We start from the raw sequence: 21,549 nt of genomic DNA, 5'->3' as shown, positions 1-21,549 counted from the left end.
CACACTACAGTGAGACTGGATGGTCCTATTCTTTCAACTGCGGAAAACGGGAAGTCAGAAAGAGCAACAGTGAAGTAACCCACACGCCCCAAAGGTGAACGGATTTCATCATGCCTTTCTCCTCGCCCCCTTCATCCTTCGAAGCTTAAACGGGCTCTGACACAGCTCTGGAGAGAATGTTCTAGCCCGAACTACACTTGGTCCTTATCGAGCCACGAGTCCTCGAGAATGCTGGGGTGACTCTGAGGGGGCTGGATTTCTGACTTGATCCGGGATCTAAATCGCACCTGGGGGCGGAGTTCAGTGGTGAAATGTGGCCTGTGTCTAGATGAGCATCTCTGTTTATCTCATTTCCTGGGGCCGAGGGGTAATTGCCAAGAAGCAATGAGCCTCATTTGTGCCTATAGCTGCAAACATGCAAGTTTAAAAAAATCATTAGTATTTACTGAGAAAACGTCCTAAAACCCACAAGAGGCTGTTGCCACACAGTTGAACGCCAGCTCAAGTTCATCGCTCCGCATCTGTCTATATTTATTTTTCTCTAGAACCCCCTGATATGTATCTCTCTTCCATGAATGTCAGGGTCTCTGGCATTCCCTCCCTACATTTCTGGGTCTCTCTCTGTTTCTCTTAGTATTCCTGTATCCAGAAGCCCCTCTTTCTCCACCTTTTCCGCCCTTCTATTTTCTCCCTTAATTAGAGTGTGCAATTAAAGAGGACTGTGGCATCTTTTGAATAGGATTTAATGTTCCCTGTGCTTATTCGCAAACCAGATGTGTGGAAACTCAGGCTGAGCATTTCCTCAGGCCCCAGGCCCACGTTTCTGTCTGCCTGCTGGCCTCCTCCCCGAGGACGTCCCTCCACTTCTGAAAACCCAGATTTGTCTACAACAGAACCGGATGTCTCTTCTCCCCTTCCCGGCTGTGACAGCCACAGGGACGCCCCATCTCCCAGCCATCCAGGTTCGGAAGTCGGAGGCCATCACTGGTTCGTTCCTCTCCCCCCTCAATAAGACCCAGTGTCTTCGATTCTTCCTTGCAAACGTCCTTTCTATTCATTCACCATGGTTTATCCCTCCACGCGAAGATGCATTTTGCTTATCCTGAATGTGTGGACACACCCTAGATTTTAAATTTTTTAATTAGTCATCATCTGGTCTTACATAAAAACCCAGATATTTGGCTTCTCAAGGAAAACAATAACAATAACTATTACTATTACTACTACTACTACATGATCCGGCAGCAATGAGCCTGCATTCCTAAATGGCGACATTCAGTTGGATCTGGGAAGTGGCTAACCCTTTGCGTGGGGCATATACACTGAGTGGCCAGATTATTATGACTGGCCAGATTATTACGACCACCCCATCAGTACTTCGTTGGGCCACCTTTTGCCTTCAATACTAAGGCAATTCTTCTTGACATTGACTCCAGGAGATGTTGAAAGGTGATGCGAGGAATCTGACACCGTGCCTGATGAATAGCACTGTCCAGTTCTGTGAGATGTGATGGTTGTGGAACCAGCTGCCTGATGGCTCTTTTAACTTCGTCCCACAAATGCTCCATTGGATTGAGATCTGATGATTGTGGGGGCCACCTAAGCAAGGTAAAGTCTCCCTCATGTTCTTGAAACCACTCCTGCACAATACGAGCACCGTGGCATGGCGCATTGTCTTGTGGCAAGAAGCCATCTCCATTGGGATACGCCATCAACATGATAGGATGAACTTGATCAGCAACGATACTTAGGTATGTTGTGCTATTCAGATGTTTATAATGATCTGGCCCTCTAGCAACTTCAGCGCGAAATTATAGGTGGTCATAATAATCTGGCCACTCAGTGTACTCTCTAGTGTGAGTGACAGAAGCCAGATACAATGTGAATGTACCTTATAACACTGAACTGTATACTTAAAATGATAAGATGATCAATTTTATGGTATGTATATTATACAATAATAAGCAAACAAGCAAATATGGCCAAAGAATAGCCCAAAAGAAACTGACATTCCATTTTTTTAAACCTGAGATTTTGAGACTAAACAGGGCACTCTCCAGCATTTTGGTAATGCCTATTTCTATGACAATTTCAAGATGAGAATACTAACAAGTAAATGCCCGAAGAACAAAAGATAACCTAGTTAAACACTGCTTATTTCCCTTTTATAGTCTGGGTTTTCTCCCCTTAAAGGAATACACATGAAGAAACCAAATAGATCAAGAGCAACGAGTAAAATGTCAAGATCACTGTTTTCCACCGCTGTGCTATCAAACAAGGGCCAAGTTTTATGGGGAAAAGTCGTGCCATGTCTTAGCGGGTCATGTTCAAATGACCAAGTTGCTGTCTGTCCATCCTGTACTTCATCTCTAGCAAGCATTTGAGGGAGAACGTATTTGTTCATTTTGTACATATGTGTTGTCTACATAGACTACATTGTGTAAAAATATGGGATGAAAATTTTTCAGAAAGATCCAATGTTTATCACTCAAAGAAAAAAAACATCCAGTGTAATGTGACAAGGGTGGGGTGCTCAATCCCAAAAGACTCTGCTGGCTGGACTAAAGAAGGGGACAGAGGAGGGACAGCTTGGTCGGGTTATGGGAAGCAGCTACTTAAGATTCAAGGTCGGAGAGGAGAAGGTGAGCAGGCTCCCAGGAATCTCCGGGACTTGGACGCCTGGAAGCATCCTCCGCCCTCCTCTTACTCCACACCTGGTTGGAAAATGTTACAGATGGTGGTGGTGGTGATGATAGTGATGATGGTGGTGATGGTGGTGGTGGTGGTGGTGGTGGTGGTGATGGCAGCGATGGTGGTGGTAGTGGTGGTGGTGGTGGTGGGGATGGTGGTAGTGATGGTGGTGGTGGTGGTAGTGGTAATGGTGGTAATGATGATAGTGGTGTTAGTGGTGATGGTGCTGCTGGTGGTGGTGGTAGTAATGGTGATGGTGATAGCGATGGTGGTGGGGATGGTGGTGGTGGTGGTGGTAGCGATGGTGGTGGGGATGGTGGCAGTGATGGTGACGGTGGCAGTGGTGGTGGTGACGGTGGTGGTGATGATGGTAGTGATGACAGTGATGGTGGTGATGGTGGTGGTAGTGGTGGTGGTGGTGATGGTGCTTGTGACGGTGGTAGTGATGACAGTGATGGTGGGAACAGTGATGGTGGTGATGATGGTGATGCTGCTGATTATATACATCAACCCAGTAACACCCCACTCACCATCATTCCCACCGTATTCTCAGTAGTAAAAACACCAATGAATAAAGTGCTTACTATAATTTTTCCTTTCATAAATGGCAGGGTTGTACTGACAATAGAATCTGCTGTGAACTCAGGGGGGAAAGTCAAACTGCATCTTTAAGAAATGGGAGTTTTGCCCTGACCGGTTTGGTTCAGTGGATGGAGCGTCGGCCTGCAGACTGAAGGGTCCCAGGTTCAATTCCAGTCAAGGGCATGTACCTTGGTTGCGAGCACATCCCTAGTAGGGGGTGTGCAGGAGGCAGCTGATTGATGTTTCTCTCTCATCGATGTTTCTAACTCTCTGTCCCTCTTCCTTCCTCTCTGTAAAAACTCAATGAAATATATTTTAAAAAAAGAAAGAAAAGAAATGAGAGTTTCCTAAAATCTGACCTTCTATGGCAAGTGACACACTACCTTCCTATTAGCGTACGTCACTATTCCGCACAGACCTAAGAGAATTGTAAGTGTTTCATTAACTTATCCCACGTTCTTTATTATTAGAACATTTCCCTCTGAGTTTGTCACCAGCATAGTGTTAAGCTAATAAAACTGCACTTTTCAAATGTTCCACTCGTGCCCAGAAGGCTCCACTCCCTGGCCCAGTTTTGCAAGAAGAAGGCTTTTCTTTATTCTGTTTCTATGGCCCTTCACTACCAGAGAGGCCCACAATGTTCTCCACACACATTACATATAGTATTTATCATCGCCGCACTCATACGAGGTGAGTATTTTTAGCTTCTTTTACAAACCCAGAAAGCAGCACACAGAAGAAAATGTACTCGCTCCGAGACAACAAACGGCGGTGGAAGGGGGAGGAAAGGCAATTAATCATCTCGAGCCAGATCATTTGCCAGGTGCTGACATCCATCTCTTACTCCGATTCCCACAGCCATGCCACGGATTGCTCCATTTTACAGGTGAGAAAACCAAGACCCAAGACCCTTGCCCAAGGTCCCCGTGCCAGAACCGGGGTTCACTTCCCACGCTACTGAATACAGAGGGATCTTCCCCCTGCTCAACTGTTTCATTGCTTGAGAGGAACAGGAAGAAGACCTTTCTTGGTGGCCATCATGAAAACAGCCTGGTGGCTTGAATTGTGCGTAAGTTTCGACATCAACCAAAAGTGTGATGTAGCTCTGAAACCCAACAATTTTTGGTCACATGGGTAGGATTCTTCCCACATGGTGAGAGGGAAGAGCTGAAGGGTCTGCAAGCATTCCACTGTGACAAGAGACACAGAAGGGTGACATGAGAACCTTCTTAGACTAAATAAATGCTGTTCTATAAAAATTGGGAGACACTTCTAAGGCTATATCTCAAGAAACCAGAAACACCAATCAGAAAGGATGTATGCACCCCTATGTTCATAGCAGCACAATTTGCCATAGCTAAGATCTGGAAACAGCCTAAGTGCCCATCAGCAGATGAGTGGATTAAAAACTGTGGTACATCTACACAATGGAATACTACGCCGCTATAAAAAATAAAAAAAATAAAAAGAAGGAACTTTTACCATTTGCAACAGCATGGATAGAACTGGAGAGCATTATGCTAAGCGAAATCAGCCAGTCGAAAAAAGATAAATATCACATGACCTCACTCATATGTGGGATATAATGATCAATATAATTTGATGAACAAGAATAGATCCAGAGACAAATGGTAGGGGACGTGGGGGTTAGAGAGCAACCAAAGGACTTGTATGCATGCAAATTAGCATAACGAATGGACACAGACACTGGGGTGGTGGGGGCTTGCCCGGGTGGGAATGGCTGGGGAAGGGGGGGGTCAATTGGGGAAAAAGGAGACATATATAAAACTTTAGACCAGTGGTCGGCAAACCGCAGCTTGAGAGCCACATGCGGCTCTTTGGCCCCTTGAGTACGGCTCTTCCACAAAATACCACGTGCGGGCGCACACGTACAGTGCAATTGAAACTTTGTGGCCCATGTGCAGAAGTCGGTATTTTGTGGAAGAGCCATACTGAAGGGGCCAAAGAGCCACATGTGGCTCTCGAGCCACAGTTTGCCGAGCCGCAGTGTGCCGACCACTGCTTTAGACAATAAACATATTTTTTTTAAAAATTGGGAGAGAAGTGTTGTCCCAGAGAGCAGGCTAGACTTCTTGCTTATACAGGGATATTGGATGGATGCTCCGAGGAATTCTGAAAATACCTTCCACTGAGCTTAACAAGGCACTTACATGGTGTCCCACCTAAGGGACCGTAACAAGCACTCTGTGATGACACAATTAGATGGACTGGGAGACTGGCCATCCTTCCTCTAAGCGTCGGTTTAGTGCCATATGGAAGTCGGCCTCCAAGATGCCCCCCAGCTATCTCCCTCCCCTGATGGCCTTGTGTGTCGCCTCCCACACTCATCCAGGGCTGGCCGTGTGACCAATAGCATATAGTGAAGGTGACAGTGTGTGACTTCCAACGCTAGGCCATGAAAGCACAGTAGCTTCCACTTGGCCTCTTGTATCACCCGCTGTGACCGCAGCCAGCACCACGTCATGAGGCGGCTCCCCTGGCAGGCCCGTGTGGAGGACTGAGGCCACTGGCCAGCGGCCAACACCAACTTGCCAGCCATGTGAGTGAGTTCCCTGAGACCTGGATCCTCAAGGCACAGTTAATCCTTCAGCTGACTGAAGCTGTCGCTGACATCTGAATGCAACCCCATGAGCTAACCCAAGCCACAACGGGCTGACCAAACTTCTCCCAAATTCTTGACCCAGAAAAACCATGAGGTACAGTAAATGACTCATGTTCAGCCACTACGTTTTGGGGTGATGTGTTAAACCCCAGCATAATGACCGGAATATGGAGCCATGCACCCCTGGGAAGGCTGTCTCTACCACCCTGCTCACAGAACTCAGCCCCAGGCTGAGTGAAGACACAGAAGCTACACACTAGTCAGTTTGGTAGAAGGTCTGCTGCTGAGAGGAAAAGCAAACACATGTTCTATATAATAAAAGCCTAATATGCAAATTGTCCCCTTGACCAGGATTTTGACCAGGGTGCGGGGCCGGAAAGCCCGGGGGGAAGGGAGGCGCCCCCGGCTGGCAGCCGCTTAGGGGCCCTACCTGTGCACAAATTTCGTGCACTGGGCCTCTAGTAGTGATAGCATCGGGATCCAAGATGGTCGGGAGTGGTGAGTTGAATGTATGAGGGTAATTTTTAAGAGGGGCAAAGATAAAGTCCCACACTTGGATTAGAAAAACCAATTTTACCAGGACAAGCCAGGGGAGACCACGGCAAGGAAGTGGCAAGGAGCTTCTACCAAAGCTGAGAGCTGCCTAAACAGAACCACATGAAAATGGAACGCAGCCTCCGAAGGGAGTCAAACCCAAGGGCATGTCCAAGTAGAGCCGGATAGTCTCCAGTCAGGGGGAACGTTGTGGAGAGGATGGCATGCTATAGAAAGAGTTGTTCTCACTATCCCAGTGGTTCTCAACCTTCTGGCCCTTTAAATATAGTTCCTCATGTTGTGACCCAGCCATAAAATTATTTTCGTGGCTACTTCATAACTGTAATGTTGCTACTGTGATGAATCGTTATGTAAATATCTGATATGCAGGATGGTCTTAGGCGACCCCTGTGAAAGGGTCGTTCGACCACCAAAGGGGTCTCGACCCACAGGTTGAGAACTGCTGCACTATCCTCTAAGAACCCTTCCCAGTTCTGAGGTCCGCTTTTCCGAAATTTGGTGATAGAAGGGGTTGAACCTGCTGGGTGATGCCAGCACCGTGCTTCTCAAACTTCAGCAGGCATAGGCAACACCTGGCGGATCTTATTATAAGGCAGTTTCTGAGTCGATAGGTCTGGGGTGGGCGTGAGGTTCTGCATTGTGAACAAGTTCCCGGATGACACTGCTCACCTGCAGACCACACGCTGAGCAGAAAGAGGTTAGAAGTTGCCCATGAAAGCAAATCGAGTCAGGCAGCCTGGAAAAGGCATTAGGCAACTGTAAAATCTTTGAGCAGAGGAGGGATGGCCAGCATCAGAAATTTCTTTTTTTTTTTTTTAAATATACCCCATTGATTCTTTACAGAGAGGAAGGGAGAGAGATAGAGAGTTAGAAACATCGATGAGAGAGAAACATCGACCAGCCGCCTCCTGCACACTCCCCACTGGGGATGTGCCCGCAACCCAGGTACATGCCCTTGACCGGAATCGAACCTGGGACCCTTCAGTCCACAGGCCGACGCTCCATCCACTGAGCCAAACCGGTCTCGGCCAGCATCAGAAATTTCACATAAGGAACAGGACTCCTGCCTGCATTGAATAGGGTGGCACCTGGGTGCTACCCTGTCGGAGGGGCCCGGGAGGGCTGCACCCGCACAGCTGCCCCAGTGGGCCCCTCCACCACAGCTGGACGGGGTTCCCAGGTGTTCTGTGCTGGGTCTGCAGCTGAGGCTGCCACACCCGATTTGCAAGGAACCTCCTGAGGAGGTGGCTGAAAGTTTGAAAGATGGGGTGTGCCGCATTGATTCTCTGAACTTGGTCTCTGAAGTGTCCAAACACTTTTCCCTCATCTTGGGTTTTCTGTAAGGGCAGGCGGTGTGGAGTCATATCTACCTACCTGCACTCAACCACTACCTGGGAGGCCTCCCAGACTCAGTTTGTTAGTGAGTGTAATGGGAATAAAACCCACCTGCTAGGAAACGGCATCAAGCAGTGTCTGGCACATAACAGGTGCCCGTTATATATTTCTTAGCCCCATTACAAAACCAGATGGGTGGTCGATAAACATTCATTCCTTTCATAACAAAGATCAATTACCTAACTAATCTCTTGTCCTTGAATTAAATGTCCTTCACTAGCCCTGACCTGCTTGGCTCAGTGGATGGAGTGTCGGCCTGCTGAAAGGTCCCAGGTTCGATTCCGGTCAAGGGCACATCCCCAGTAGGGGGTGTGCAGGAGGCGGCTGATTGATGTTTCTCTCCCATCAATGTTTCTGGCTCTCTACCCCTCTCCCTTCCTCTCTGTAAAAAAACAATAAAATATATTTTAAAAAAATAAATTTTAAAAAACTGTCCTTCACTAATCCCCCATGTCCTGGGATGTATGTCAGATATGATCCCATTTTACAGATGGCATGGTTTGTTCTCATCAGGCAAATATACTAGCATGAGAATTCATGACCCCTCTTGTTGGAATGTTAAGGATTCTATTTTTCTAGAATGAACATTTCCCCTGGGCCAGGCATTGGGGTCAGGAAATAATAAGATTTCCTCCCATTTCTTTGTCCAAGAGGGAAGACTCTGTTTCCCCCAAAGGGACTCTTAGTCACTACTAGAGGCCCGATGCACAGAATTTGTGCCAGGGGCTCAGCCCTCGCAGCCCGGGCTTCATCCGAAGGTCGTCCGGAAGGACGCCCGGTCTAATTAGCATATTGTGCTTTTATTATTATAGCTAGATCATGTCAGCACTGCAAGTTTGAGACCTGACCAGAGAAACAACAGACTCGGGTAGAAAAGGGGTGAAACCAAGAACTGCCAACCAATGGAACACCTTAGCCACAGTCCCAGGGCCTGGCAGGTGAAGTAGGCACCATGCCCTCCCCAGGCCTCACTGCCCTGTGCAGGGAAGGTGGGGGCGGTTGGGGGGACAGGGGCACGCTGAGCCAGGGCTAGTCCTGCCCCCCTAGCAGAGATGGCCAGTAAAATATCCACGCAATTCCAGAGAAGCCACCGTGGGGAAACTGAGGCACTGCAGATCCTTTTAATCGGGGAAAAACTTGGTGTATTCTCTCTGTAGTGCACAGCCCACAGAGACCGCAATTCGTGTCCTTCATTCGGTTCTCACCCAATGAGGGGGTCAAGCAGTTTCTACCACACTGAACAAGGCCACTAAATCTTGGGCACCACCAGCTTCCTCCACAGGGACCCTGAAAACCACCAGCCGGCCTGGGTCCCCCCAAAAGTGCTGCGGCTGAGCCAGCAGCCTGCGGAGCACAGAGAGCATGACCTTGGGTTTGGAAACCGCCTCCCCCCCCCCCCCCCTTGAGAAAGTAACACCATCACCCTCTGAGCCTCAGTTCCCACATCTTGGAAGAGGGGGCATCTATAATAATCTATAAACAATAAAAGCATAATATGCTAACTAGACCGGACGTCCTTCCTGACGACCTTCCGGACGAAGCCCGGCTGTAGGGAAGCCCGGGTCCCAGGTGCCAGCAGGCGGGGGAAGGAAGGCTTACTCTTCCACGAATTTCATGCATCGGGCCTCTAGTTATAATATATTGAGCTCTTTGGGAAAAGTAAGTGAGGTATTCATGTACGTGAAGCAACGAGCTCACAGAAGGCGCTCAAAGGCTGTTGGTTCTTTTCTTCTTTTGCCCGGAAACAAAATGAGGAGGGTGGTCTCCGGAGCTCCCTCCCGTTGTACTGGAGAATCCCTGCTTCCTTGGAGGTGTCCTTGGTCTCTCCCGGGGGGGGCTGAAGCCCTGAGGTTCCCACCCCAAGTCACCTCCCACGGCCGCCTAACCTCCTCCTCTCGCCGCTCTCCCCTGCCAGGCGGCGCCCCCCATCTCCCAAACTTTCAGCGGGGTCCCTGCAAACCGGGGCCCGCGAGTAGGGGCCCGCGTCTGCCCGGCTCCAGCCGGCAGACCGCGCGCGGGACGCCCGGGAACCCGGTCCGGCCGCCGGGGCAGCGGTGCGGGTGCAGCCCTCCCGGGCCCCTCCGACTGCGGAGCTGCCGACCGCATTGCAGACACCGGCCCTCGGCCCTTCCCGCGCCGCCAGCCTCCTGCGGGCCGGGAGCTGCGGCTCGGCGCCGCGGCGGGAGCGCTCCTCCCGCGCCCTGCGCGCCCGGCGGCTTCCCCAGCGACGCGCCCGCCTGGAGCCGGGGTCCAGCGCGCGCCAGACGCCTCCGCCCGCCCCTCCCCCGCCGGGTCCCCGGGGGTGGGGTTTCCCCGGGCGCGCGCCCCCTCCCCGCCCTCCCGCCCCGGGTATATGTGTCACGGCGCGCCATGCCCGCCCGCCCGCCCACCTACCTACCTCCCCGCCGCTCCTGACGGGCTCGCAGAGCGGAGGACGCGCGCGCCGCTCCAGGTCTCTCTCCGCACCTCGCCGGCAGCTCCTGACGCGGGGCCACGGGACTCCGGGCACCTTTCCGTGTCCCTTCTTCCCTCGGCCGACCGGGACTCCGCCGCCAGCCGCCGCCGCCGCGCCGCCGCCTGAGGGACCTGCGGGCAGGACGCGGGCAGGAGCCGGAGCGCGGCGCCCGCGCAGAGCGTCTCCCCGCCGCGCCGCCCCGCGAGCCCGAGACCGGGCCTCGGGGCCCAGGAGCCCCGCTGCGGCGCCAGGTGTACGGGACCCAAGTTCTCTCCGAAGGAAGCGCAACTCTTCAAGGTAACGGTCTCCGGCCCTCGGAGAGGGGCTCGCCCGGGACGCCGCTCCGCGCTAGCGGCGGCGCTGCCTCAGTCTCCCCTGAGGGACGGGGGGGCGCGGGGGCCGCCCCCTCACCGCTGCGGCGTCGAGCAAACTTTCCGGCGGGTGCAGACTCGGCGCGAGTGGGACGGAGGAGCGCGCGAGGCCCCCAGAGTTCAGGGAGTGTGAACGGGGAGCTTGGGCGCCAAGTCCCGGGTGTTTAGTCCCGGGTCTGAGAGGAGACATCGCTGGCGGAGCCGGCTTCGCGGACTGGAAAGCGCGGGGTCAACTCTCGCGGTTACTTGCGGGCGGTGCGTGGCTTCGCCCCGGCCCTGCGTGCGCGCCGTCAGTGGGGAGGGGTCTCCCTGGCACGTGGCTTCGCCCCCGACCCTGCGCGTGCGCAGTCAGTGGGGAGGGGGTCTCCCTGGCACGTGGCTTCGCCCCCGACCCTGCGCGTGCGCCGTCCGTGGGGAGGGGGCTCCCTGGCACGTGGCTTCGCCCCCGGCCCTGCGCGTGCGCTGTCAGTGGGGAGGGGGGCTTCCCGGCACGTGGCTGGGGGATGCACGAGGGAGCCGAGGTGGCGGGTCAGGTATACAGCAGGTGCCTAAGAGAGGCGGCTGGAACCCCTCGGTCCCACTTCCTTGGCCACTTCGCCTAATCCGGGAGCCACAGGGCACCTGGAAAGCGGGGAGGAATTGGCCGAACCTGTGAGCGGCCAAAGCTGCCCCCAAGAAGGTGCATTTGGGAAGGAAGAGGAGGGAAGATGAGAACACAGGGCCCTGGGCAGTGTTTCCGTCTCTGGGTTCCTCCGCAGGTGAAGCCAGTGATGGCGCAGCAGGCACCCTGGGGTAACCTTGGCGCGGGGTGGGTGGTGGTCAGTGTCAATGCCACCCCCATTCTAGGCCACAGCAAACTGTGGCGGTGGGCTTGTCTCCTGCTGGGAGGTAGGATGCACCCCAAACTTTTCCATCGTTCTCCTCCTCGCAGTCGTGAGCGGGATTCTGATGGGATCCTTCTAGCGTTTCCTCCCAGGTCCCCCGAATTTGGGTGGGTGGGTAAATTCCAGCTCTATTGGGGTGGCTGGCAGGGGGAAAAGAAGGGAGGTGCAAAGCTGAATTGGTTGAGGGTGGGGTTCCTGGTCCTGGACGCTGCAGGGGGTGGGTGTCCCACAGTGTGAGGGATCCGGGACCTTGGAAACGCACCCATCTCGTGTCCTGCTGAGGGAAAGTGAACCCAGAAATGTGCGATGACTCGGTGACAGTCGCCCAGTGGCTTAGGGGCAGTCCTGATTTAAGAGTGCAGCAGTCTGGGCTCGAATCCTTGTGTCCTTTCCTTGCTCTGTAGGTTGCCAAGGAGAAGGAACAATCGGGCTGCCTGTGCCCCTGAGTGAGGGGTTTAGGAAGCCCCATGAAGGCCCCTATAGGCGTGTTGGCCTGTGAATCACTGAGCCGGGGAAGAGACTGCCCAGGAATGGAAGGGCAATGAGGGAGGAAGCTCAAAGGCTTGCTGGAACGGGAGTCGTGGAGTGAGATCGGGGAGAATGTTTCTAACCCGAAAGAAAAAGTTACGGATCAAAAGATCTCTCAAGTTTAAAAAGTGTCGGATGAAGGGATGATCAAAAGGAAGAAAATAGCTCTCAGAGAAATGTTGGGATTCCTCCAGTTGCATTGAGTTGTGTTTAAAGGAGATGGGTTTAGGTGCAGTTTCTAGAGCAGTGGTTCTCAACCTTCCTAATGCCACGACCCTTTCATGCAGTTCCTCATGTTGTGGTGACCCCCAATTTCATTGTTACAAATTGAACATAGTGAAAGCATAGTGATTAATCACAAAAACAGTATGTAATTATATATGTGTTTTCCGATGGTCTTAGGCGACTCCTGTGAAAGGGTCGTTCGACCCCCAAAGGGGTCGCGACCCACAGGTTGAGAACCGCTGTTCTAGAGGGACACTGGTAGGTTCATTCATTCTCCCGTATCTACTGAGCACCACCTAGGAGCCAGGCCCACAGTGACATGACCCCACGCAAAGCACATAGCATAGTGCTCAATAATTGTTTGATATTTATGATTATTTAAAAGATTTTCTTTTCCTAGAATTTTCAATGAAAGTCATACTTACATTGAGATTCTTTCGTATTTAAAAGCCCTCTGGTCAATACAGGAGTAAAGAATTGGGGGATGGCCCTAGCGGGTTTGGCTCAGTGGATAGAGTGACAGCCTGCTGACCCAAAGGGTCCCGGGTTCCATTCCGGTCAAGGGCACGTACCTCAGTTGCAGGCTCCTCCCTGGCCCGGGGCCCTGGTTGGGGCACGTGCAAGGAGGCAACTAATCGATGTGTTTCTCTCACATTGTTATTTCTCTCTGTCTTTCCCTCTCTCCCTCTCTCTAAAAATCAATGAAAAAATATCCTCAGGTGAGGATTTAAGAATCAGGTGGGGAGTGATGGAAATACTATTACTCATTTGGTGGCAATCTGTGTGCTTGAGTGGTGAGATCCGCGCTATCTGGTCTGAGCCACACCTGACCCCCTATTTTGCCCTTGCTCACTATGTCTCTCTCTCTCTCACTCACACACACACACCGTCCCAGGCAGCCCACACCCCTGCATGTTGAAATGGGGTGATCTCCGTCCTCACATGCCCAGAATAGCCGGTCCAACTGCCCAGTCAGAGAGGGGGCTCCAAAAGAGAACTCACCTCCCTGGATTGGGGGAGAGGAGCCCCAAGAATGAGCAGCCTGCCAGGCAGGTCAGCTTCGGGTTAGAATCCCAGCTGGGCCACTTACCTGCTCCATGGCTTTGATGATGTTACTTAGCTACATCTGACTCAGTTTCCTCTTCTCTAAAAAGGGGAGGAGCCCTGGCCGGCTTGGCTCAGTGGATGGAGGGTCGGCCTGCGAACTGAAGGGTCGCAGGTTTGATTCTGGTCAAGGGCATAGGCCTGGTTTGCAGGCTCGATCCCCAGTAGGGGGTGTGCAGGAGGCAGCTGGTCAATGATTCTCCCTCATCATTGATGTTTCTATCTCTCTCTCCCTCTCTCTGAAATCAATAAAAATATTTTTTTTAAAAAAAAAAAAAAAAAAGAAGGGAAGGAAAACCGAGGATTGAAAGACATAATGTGGGTGCCTTGTCCAGCACTCAGCAGGAACCACAAATCTTAATTCCTGTCTTCTAACGGTTCCTCTCCTAACGGTTACAAACCGTAAATTCAGGATAGTGCCAATTTTGAATATTCTCCCAGTAAAAGACTGTGTGTCCTAACCGTTGGTGTGGGTTTTTTTAATGATGCCTGCTAGTACCTGGTCCCTTCCAGGGCCCTTCTTGTTGGGCACTAGTATGACCACAGCTGAGTCAGGGGAAGCCCGCAGGCCCCTGATTGGGGTGTGTGTTTTAGACCATCTCTGCTCCCCCAGTAACTTCTAACACCAGGTTTGTCCCATTGTAGGTTCTGAAACCAAATTAGTGGGGTTTTACGACACAGGAGAGCATAATCTCATAGTACTACCCATATAAGGATAAATATTGTTTCTGGAAACTCTTTTTTGTCTGTTTGTTTGTTAATCCTCATGAGGATATTTTTCCATTGACCCTTCAGAGAGAGGGAAAGAGAGAAGGAAAGACAGAGGGAAACATCGATGTGAGGGAAACACATCGATGGGTTGCCTCCTGCATGAGCCCTGACCAAGGCCCCAGTCGGGGTGGAGCCTGCAATCGAGGTTCATGCCCTTGACTGGTATTGAACTTGGGGACCCTTTGGTTCACAAGGCTGACGTCTGTCCACTGAGCCAAACTGGGTAAGGCTGGAAACTCTTATTTTTGTTATATATTTTACAGTCCTATGTGAATGTATGTGTGTTTATAATATACTAGAGGCCCAGTGCACGACATTCGTGCACTGGGGGTGGGGAGGTGTCCCTCAGCCCAGCCTGTGTTCTCTTCCAGTCTGGGACCCCTTGGGGGATGTCTGTCCGCCGGCAGTCAGACATCCCTCACACAGTCTGGGGCTCTTGCAGTCAGGGACTTACCGCCCGCCTGCAGCAGAGGCGGCGGGAGAGGCTCCCGCCACCGCTGCTGCGCTCACCAGCCATGAGCCCGGCTTCTGGCTGATCAGCGCTCCCCCTGGTGGTCAGTGCGTGTCATAGCGACCGGTCGTTGAGCCGTTTGGTCAATTTGCATATTAGTGTTTTATTATATAGGCTATGTATATACGCTGCACAAATATATGCAGACTTGATATTTGTATAATGTATTTCTCACTGTGGTCAAGAAAGTTTAAAAGACATTGATGCCAATAGTGTGTCTCTGAGAAATTCCTGCCTCCGGGGTCCAGGTGGCAGGCACAGTCCCAACACTGGGACTGGGAGGGAAGGCAGTGAGGGGTGGAAGCTGCAGGTGGGAGTGAAAGGGGAGCTGGAGGGAGAGGGCCCAGAAGCAGGGAAGAAGGGAGGAGGCGTGGAGGACAGGCCTGCTTGCAAGTGGCGGGGACAGGCTCACGGGCTACCCTTGGCCGTGCTCTGGGCGCTGGTGGGAGTCTCACTGAGTGCTTTCTCCATGGCATCTCCCCTGGGGGTGGTTGCTCTCCATCCCCCAGACCTGGACCCCACAGGACACCCCCATCCCTGCGAGGGGGTCTGGACCCCTGGGCATGGTCGAAGCTGGGTGGAGATGGTAGAGAAGGGGCTTTTGGAGGGGTGGAGCAAGGGGAGGGCCAGCGAGGGGGGGAATGTGTAGGGAACGGTAAAACGCTTCCTTTCTTCAAAAGTTGAATCCAGGGCAAGAACGGAAGCGGTGGAGTTTACTTTTAAAAACTCAGAGCCTCCTTGTAAGCAGCCGAGAGAGTGAGTGTGTGTGTGTGTGTGTGTGTGTGTGTGTGCGTGCTGGGAGGGCGGGCCCTGCGGGCTAGCCTGGGCCTGTGAGAGGTGACTTTTCTCCCTGTCAAAGGCCTTACAGTGTATCCCAAAGAAGCTTTTTGTGAGGCTCATGAATAGGTGAATTCGGGGTGTGCGGTGCTGGGCATCGCGATTTGGATATTTGGTTACCTTTGAGGTTACATGTTTTTAAGACACACACACCCAAAAAAGAAGCCACTTCTCCTGCATAGGGTTGCTTTTCTGGGGAGTGCCTGTCTCCCGGTCATTGCCTTTTTTTTTTTTTTTTCTATTGATGTCAGAGAGGAAGAGAGAGATAGAAACATCAATGATGAGAGAGAATCATTGATCTGCTGCCTCCTGCACGCCCCCTACTGGGGATTGAGCCCGCAACCTGGGCATGTGCCCCTGACTGGAATCGAACCCGGGACCCTTCAGTCCCCAGGCCGATGCTCTATCCACTGAGCCAAACCTGCTAGGGCCAAGTGACTTGCCTTGAAGGGCAAGAGCAAGGAGAAACTCGGGACTGGGCAGGTCTGCCATGTCTGGCCTGGGGGGCAGCCCCTTCTCAGCCCCTGAACTCTGGGTCTCTGAGGTACAACATGGCCATTCCCAGGCCACAGATGTCCAGGGCTGTCAGGAGCTGTGATGACTCTCATTTAAGAGAGCGCGAAGGGGACCAAGGCCCAGAGAGGAGAAGGTGCATGATTCATGCCAGCCCAGAGCAGGTTGGTGAGAATCTGAATGAGAACCGAAGCCTTCAGGCCCTCGTCCTGAAACATACCATGTCCATGGAAACCATTCATTCATTCATTCATTAACTGTCAGTGACACTTGCTACATCCCAGGCACTGTACTAGGTGTGCAGTGAATACAGCAATTCACTCTTCCTGCCCTTTAGCTGTTCCCACTCTCATGGGACAGGCTGTAATCAACTTGACCCTGACACCTCATTTCTATAAAGCACTGGTTCTCAACTGGGGAGCTAGTCCCCCCACTCAAGGAACATTTGGCCACGTGTAGAGATATTTTTATTGTCACCAGGGGAGAGGGGCGATACTACTGGCATCTTGTGGGCAGAAACCAGGGGTGCTGCTAAATATTTTTTTTCTTTTTTGTTGCTGCTAAATATTTTTAATGCATTGGACAGCACCTTTCCCTCCCCCAACTCTAGAGAATCATTTGGCCCCAAATATCAATAGTGCCAAGTTGAGAAACCCTGCTTCAAACCTTCATTTAGTTATTGGGCCAGGCCACGCAGCGAAGAGTGGACCACGCGAAAAGAAAGAAAAAAGCTGCCCTGGCTGGGTTGGCTCAGTGGATAGAGCGTCGGCCTGCGGACTGAAGGGTCCCGGGTGTGATTCTGATCAAGGGCACATGCCCGGGTTAAGGGCTCGGATCCCCAGTAGGGGCGTGCAGGAGGCAGCCGATCAATGATTCTCTCTCATCATTGATGTTTCTCTCTCTCTCTCTCTCCCTCTCTCCCTCTCTCCCTCTCTCCCTCTCCCTTCCTCTCTAAAATCAATAAAAATATTTTTTAAAAAGAAAGAAAAAAGCTGACATGACAAGGGTCAAGTAGAAAGAACTTGGACTCTGGCAGCCCAAATATAGGGTGAAATCCCAGCTGTGAGCTCTTGGGCAAGTCCCTTACCCTCTCTACACCTCCATCTCTTCATCTACAAGATGGGGCTCCTGGGATGATTGAGAGGGTTCAAGACAAAGCAAAGGCTACCATAAAAGAGCAGATATTATTATTTTTGAAGCTTTTCAAGGTCTCGCGGTGGAAAATTACAGCATCAGCAGGTGTGATCACATGCGATGACGAGGCCAAAGAAGGTTGCTGTTTGGGGCATGGTTGCCATAGGAATGCCATCTGTTTGGGAGGCTGCAGGTCAGCATCTCCTCATACACACAGCTCCCAGCAAGGGGGGAGGAGAGGGGGAAGGGTTTGCTCAACGCGCGTGCACTGGGAGGAGCACCGGGCTTGGAGCCGCATGAACTGGCACTGAAGGCTGTGTGACTTGGGGAAATTGCTTCACTTCTCTGAGCCTTGGGTTCCTTAGCAGTAAGAGGGAGGTGCTGCCCTGGCCGGCTTGGCTCAGTGGATAGAGCGTCAGCCTGCGGACTGAAGGGTCCCAGGTTAGATTCCGGCCAAGGGCACATGCCTGGGTTTCGGGCTCAATCCCCAGTGGAGGGTGTGCAGGAGGCAGCCAATCAATGATTCTCTCTCATCATTGATGTTTCTATCTCTCCCTCCTTCTCCCTTCCTCTCTGAAATCAATAAAGAAATATATTTTTAAAAAAAAAAGAGGGAGATGCTAAGGCAGTGGTTCTCAACCTTCCTAATGCCACGACCCTTTAATACAGTTCCTCATGTTGTGGTGACCCCTAATTTCATTGTTACAAATTGAACATAATGAAAGCATAGTGATTCATCACAAGAACAATATGTCATTATAGATGTGTTTTCCGATGGTCTTAGGCGACCCCTGTGAAAAGGTCGTTCGACCCCCAAAGGGGTCTCGACCCACAGGTTGAGAACCACTGTGCTAAGGTGAGCCCGCACAGGTCTAGATCTATAGTAGGAAATGACTGTCCGGGAAGGTGCCTTGTGAGGGCATCCATGAAGACTAAGCAGGGACCTTTTGTATCTTGAGTGCCCTATACCTAATCCAGTATGTGGCATACACAATGAATGAATGAATGAATGAATGAATGGTTTCTCTGGTAGCTTCATCTGTCATGAGTGAATGAATGACCAAATGAATGGACCATCACACCATACATTCCTTTCTATTCTTGACAAGGCGAGTTCCAACAATACCCAGATGGGCCGTTCTCCACTTTGCCCCTCCTCCAGCACAAGCACACAAGCAGCAGCCAGAACCTCTAGTTCCCACTGTGTGCCCAGGCCAGGTTACAGCACCCTCTACAGGTCACTGCAGACACAGCAATTAAGTTATGACGGCCCCAAGGTCGGATTCCTGGGGAGTAAGAGGTACAGGTAGGGGATCAGAACCAAGGAAGGCCAAGCTGCTGAAAAGAGGACCAAATCAGGATCAGGAACCCAGAGACTTAACTCAATGGAGGCACATCCTCAAGTACCTCCATTTTCCTATCTGTAAAATGGGCCCATTGCTCCATCACATGGAGTTGAAGTCACAATAAATTAAGGCCTAACTGAAAGCCACTAACCAGAGGGGTGGATTTGGGAAGTTGATTCTAATTTCCTTAGAATCATGAAGCATTGGAGCAGAAAGGGTCACATTCAGACCAGTAAAAGGAGGCACCAGGCCTGGCCGGTGTGGCTCAGTGGTTGAGCGTTGATCTATGAACCAGGAGGTCAGGGTTCAATTCCCGGTCAGGGCACTTGCCTAGGTTGCGGGCTCGATCCCCAGGTAGGGGAGTGCAGGAGACAGTCAATCAGTGATTCTCTCTCATCATTGATGTTTCTCTTTCTCCCTCTCCCTTCCTCTCTGACATGAATAAAAAATATTTTTTTAAAAAGGACGCACCAGATCACGGTGCCATCCCATCAGAACAACTGTGGGCAGATTTTTTTCCTGGGGCCACCCACTGTCCCCCCCCTTAGCCACCTTCCAGCTCTGTTCCTTCCAGTTCCTTGCTGGTTTCAGGGATGATTTGGGTAAGAAATCCTTTATAAGAAAAACGTCCAAGGTCAGGAGGAGGCCAGTGCCCCATCTCCCTCAGAAAACTAGGGCTTCCTTGTCCCAGCCTCCACTCTGGGCCTTGTAACCAGCAAAACCTGGACCTTGGTCTGACCTCCCACCATCACTTCCTTCCCCAACCAGGTGCTCCCTTCCTCCGCCATCCAATCCCGTCCCCTTGACCTCCTATCTGGGCGGCTCAGGGGAACACCTGGATTTTAGGGTGACTCGGGGATACAGTGGATGTTTGTTAGCTTTCCGAGACTGAAAAGGGGGCCTAGAGGCCGTCTAAACAGGTTCCCTTCAGTCCCTAGAACCAGAAGCATGTGAGGAGCTTTTGAAAAACAGGGGTGCCTGAGCCCAAATGTGCCCCCGCCCCCAGGGTGCTCGATTGGGGGCAGGGGTGGGACTCAGCATTCGAAGCACCCCAGGTGTTTCAAATGCAGTTCAGTTTCTGAGCCCCTCGTTGAAAGCCCAAAGCTGTTCCTCTGGGCGCAGTTGGTTCTAAGCCCCTCCCTCCAGCCCTGCCTCTGGAGGTCACTCGCCACTTTTCTCTGCAAGCAGAACTCCAGCCGCCACCACCCATGTGTCCTTTTCAGCTAGTGAGAAGGTCAAGCTTCCCTCTCTCCTCTCTCCGGCCTGAGACCGGGCTCCTGCTTCCTTCATAGACTTGTCCTTGACCCTGGATTCAAGTGCATTTGTCCCAAGAGGCAGATGAAGCCAGGCCAGGGTTCCCCAACGTGGGTGCCACACGACATTCCTCAAAAAGACAGGGTCCATAGGCAGGACATGACAAAAGGGTCTCATCCCCAAGGGTTAAACAGAATAAAACGGGTCCCTTTCCCACAGGGCATCTCAGGATGCTGATGGATATCTACCTCTCCATCCGGCGTCTCACATTGAACTTGACCAAGGGACTCTCCTTCCTAGAGCAGAGTGAGGGACTCCCTGAGCCTATAGAGGTGCCGATCGAGGCAATCAGCCAGGTCTGATCCTGCAGCAGGAAGGAGGCTCTGCACCAGGGCCCGTGAGCCCTTCAGGGGAAGAGGGACCCCACCAGGTAGGGCTCATAACCCCACATTGCAAGCACAGTCACTGCCCCAGCAAGCCCTCTCCCTCCCAGTGCAAGGCTGGGCCCAGCCGCTCCTTTTCCACCTCCGACCTGCCACCTTCCCTTTCAAGGTTGGCCTGCTGGATGCAGAGGGCCTGGGGCCTGACCCCATGTGTTCCATTGTTTCCTGGATTGCTTTTTTTAAGTTCTTTTTTTAATTATATTTTATTGATTTCAGAGAGAAAGGGAGAGGGAGAGATAGAAACATCAATATATGTAATCTATATATATAAAAGTCTAATATGCAAAGTGTCCTTGTGGGAGTTTGACCGGGAGACCGAGAGTTCAGTCGCTCGCTATGACATGTGCTGACCACCAGGGGGCAACACGGATCAAAGGAAGACCCAGGCAGGCAGCTGGATTGGGGCGGCCCTAATCGCCGGCCAGGCCTAGGGACCCTACCCGTACATGAATTTTGTGCACTGGGTCTCTAGTCAATGATAAGAGAGAATCATTGATTAGCTGCCTCCTGCACACCCTCTGCTGGAGATCAAGCCCACAACTCGGGCATGTGCCCTGACTGGGAATCGAACCGTGACCTCCTGGTTCATAGGCTGATGCTCAACTGCTGAGCCACACTGGCCAGGCTCCTGGATATTTTTTTAGTGGGGAGAAGTGGAGCACTCAGTGTGGTTTATGGGGGTGGGGAGTACTCCTCAGCTGAGTCCTGCCTCTGGACAAGTTCTCTCTCTAAGCCTGGCTGCACCCCACCCCACCACCACCACACAACCCTCCACACCCTGCAGAAGGCCTGGGGCCTCGCCCCATATGCTCTCCTTGTGCTGGTCCCTGGAAGTCCGTATGAATGGCACACCATGGAGTGAAGGCTGCCCTTGGAGCCGTGTGCCCTGTCTATGCTTGTCTCTGTGTCCCCTCCTCACCACTCCATCCAGGGCATCACCCCCACCCGAGGTGCACACAGTCAGCCTGGAACTTCCTTCATCCCTTTCCTCGGGCCATCCATTCTCCCTAAGGCAGCCTCACTCGGGGATTCCATCACTTCCTGAGCCCACCCTGCAGCGGCTTCTGCTGTCACTTGCTGCGTTAATGTTTTAGCAGAACAGGTCTCCATGCCGTGGGGAACCCGATCGCTTAGATCAGCGGTTCTCAACCTTCTGGCCCTTTAAATACAGTTCCTCATGTTGTGACCCAACCATAAAATTATTTTTGTGGCTACTTCATAACTGTAATGTTGCTACTGTTATAAATCGTTATGTGAATATCTGATATGCAGGATGGTCTTAGGCGATCCCTGTGAAAGGGTCGTTTGACCGCCAAAGGGGTCACGA

General features: G+C 52.0%; 1 protein-coding gene across 1 annotated transcript in view; it reads left to right on the top strand.

Annotated features, from left to right (window-relative positions):
- Positions 1-10,554: 10,554 nt before the first annotated feature.
- The window catches only part of ACAN (aggrecan), a 61,899-nt gene continuing 50,904 nt past the window's right edge, over positions 10,555-21,549 (top strand). Inside the window, 1 exon segment of the mRNA XM_070400378.1 lies at positions 10,555-10,598. The gene's annotated coding sequence lies outside the window, so the exon portion shown is untranslated.

This window comes from Myotis yumanensis, unplaced genomic scaffold (genome assembly GCF_028538775.1).
Source record: "Myotis yumanensis isolate MYYU_CA2020_CCGP unplaced genomic scaffold, mMyoYum1.0.hap1 SCAF_20, whole genome shotgun sequence".
Classification (NCBI taxonomy): Eukaryota; Metazoa; Chordata; class Mammalia; order Chiroptera; family Vespertilionidae; genus Myotis; species Myotis yumanensis.
This window is presented reverse-complemented; position numbering and strand designations above follow the sequence as displayed.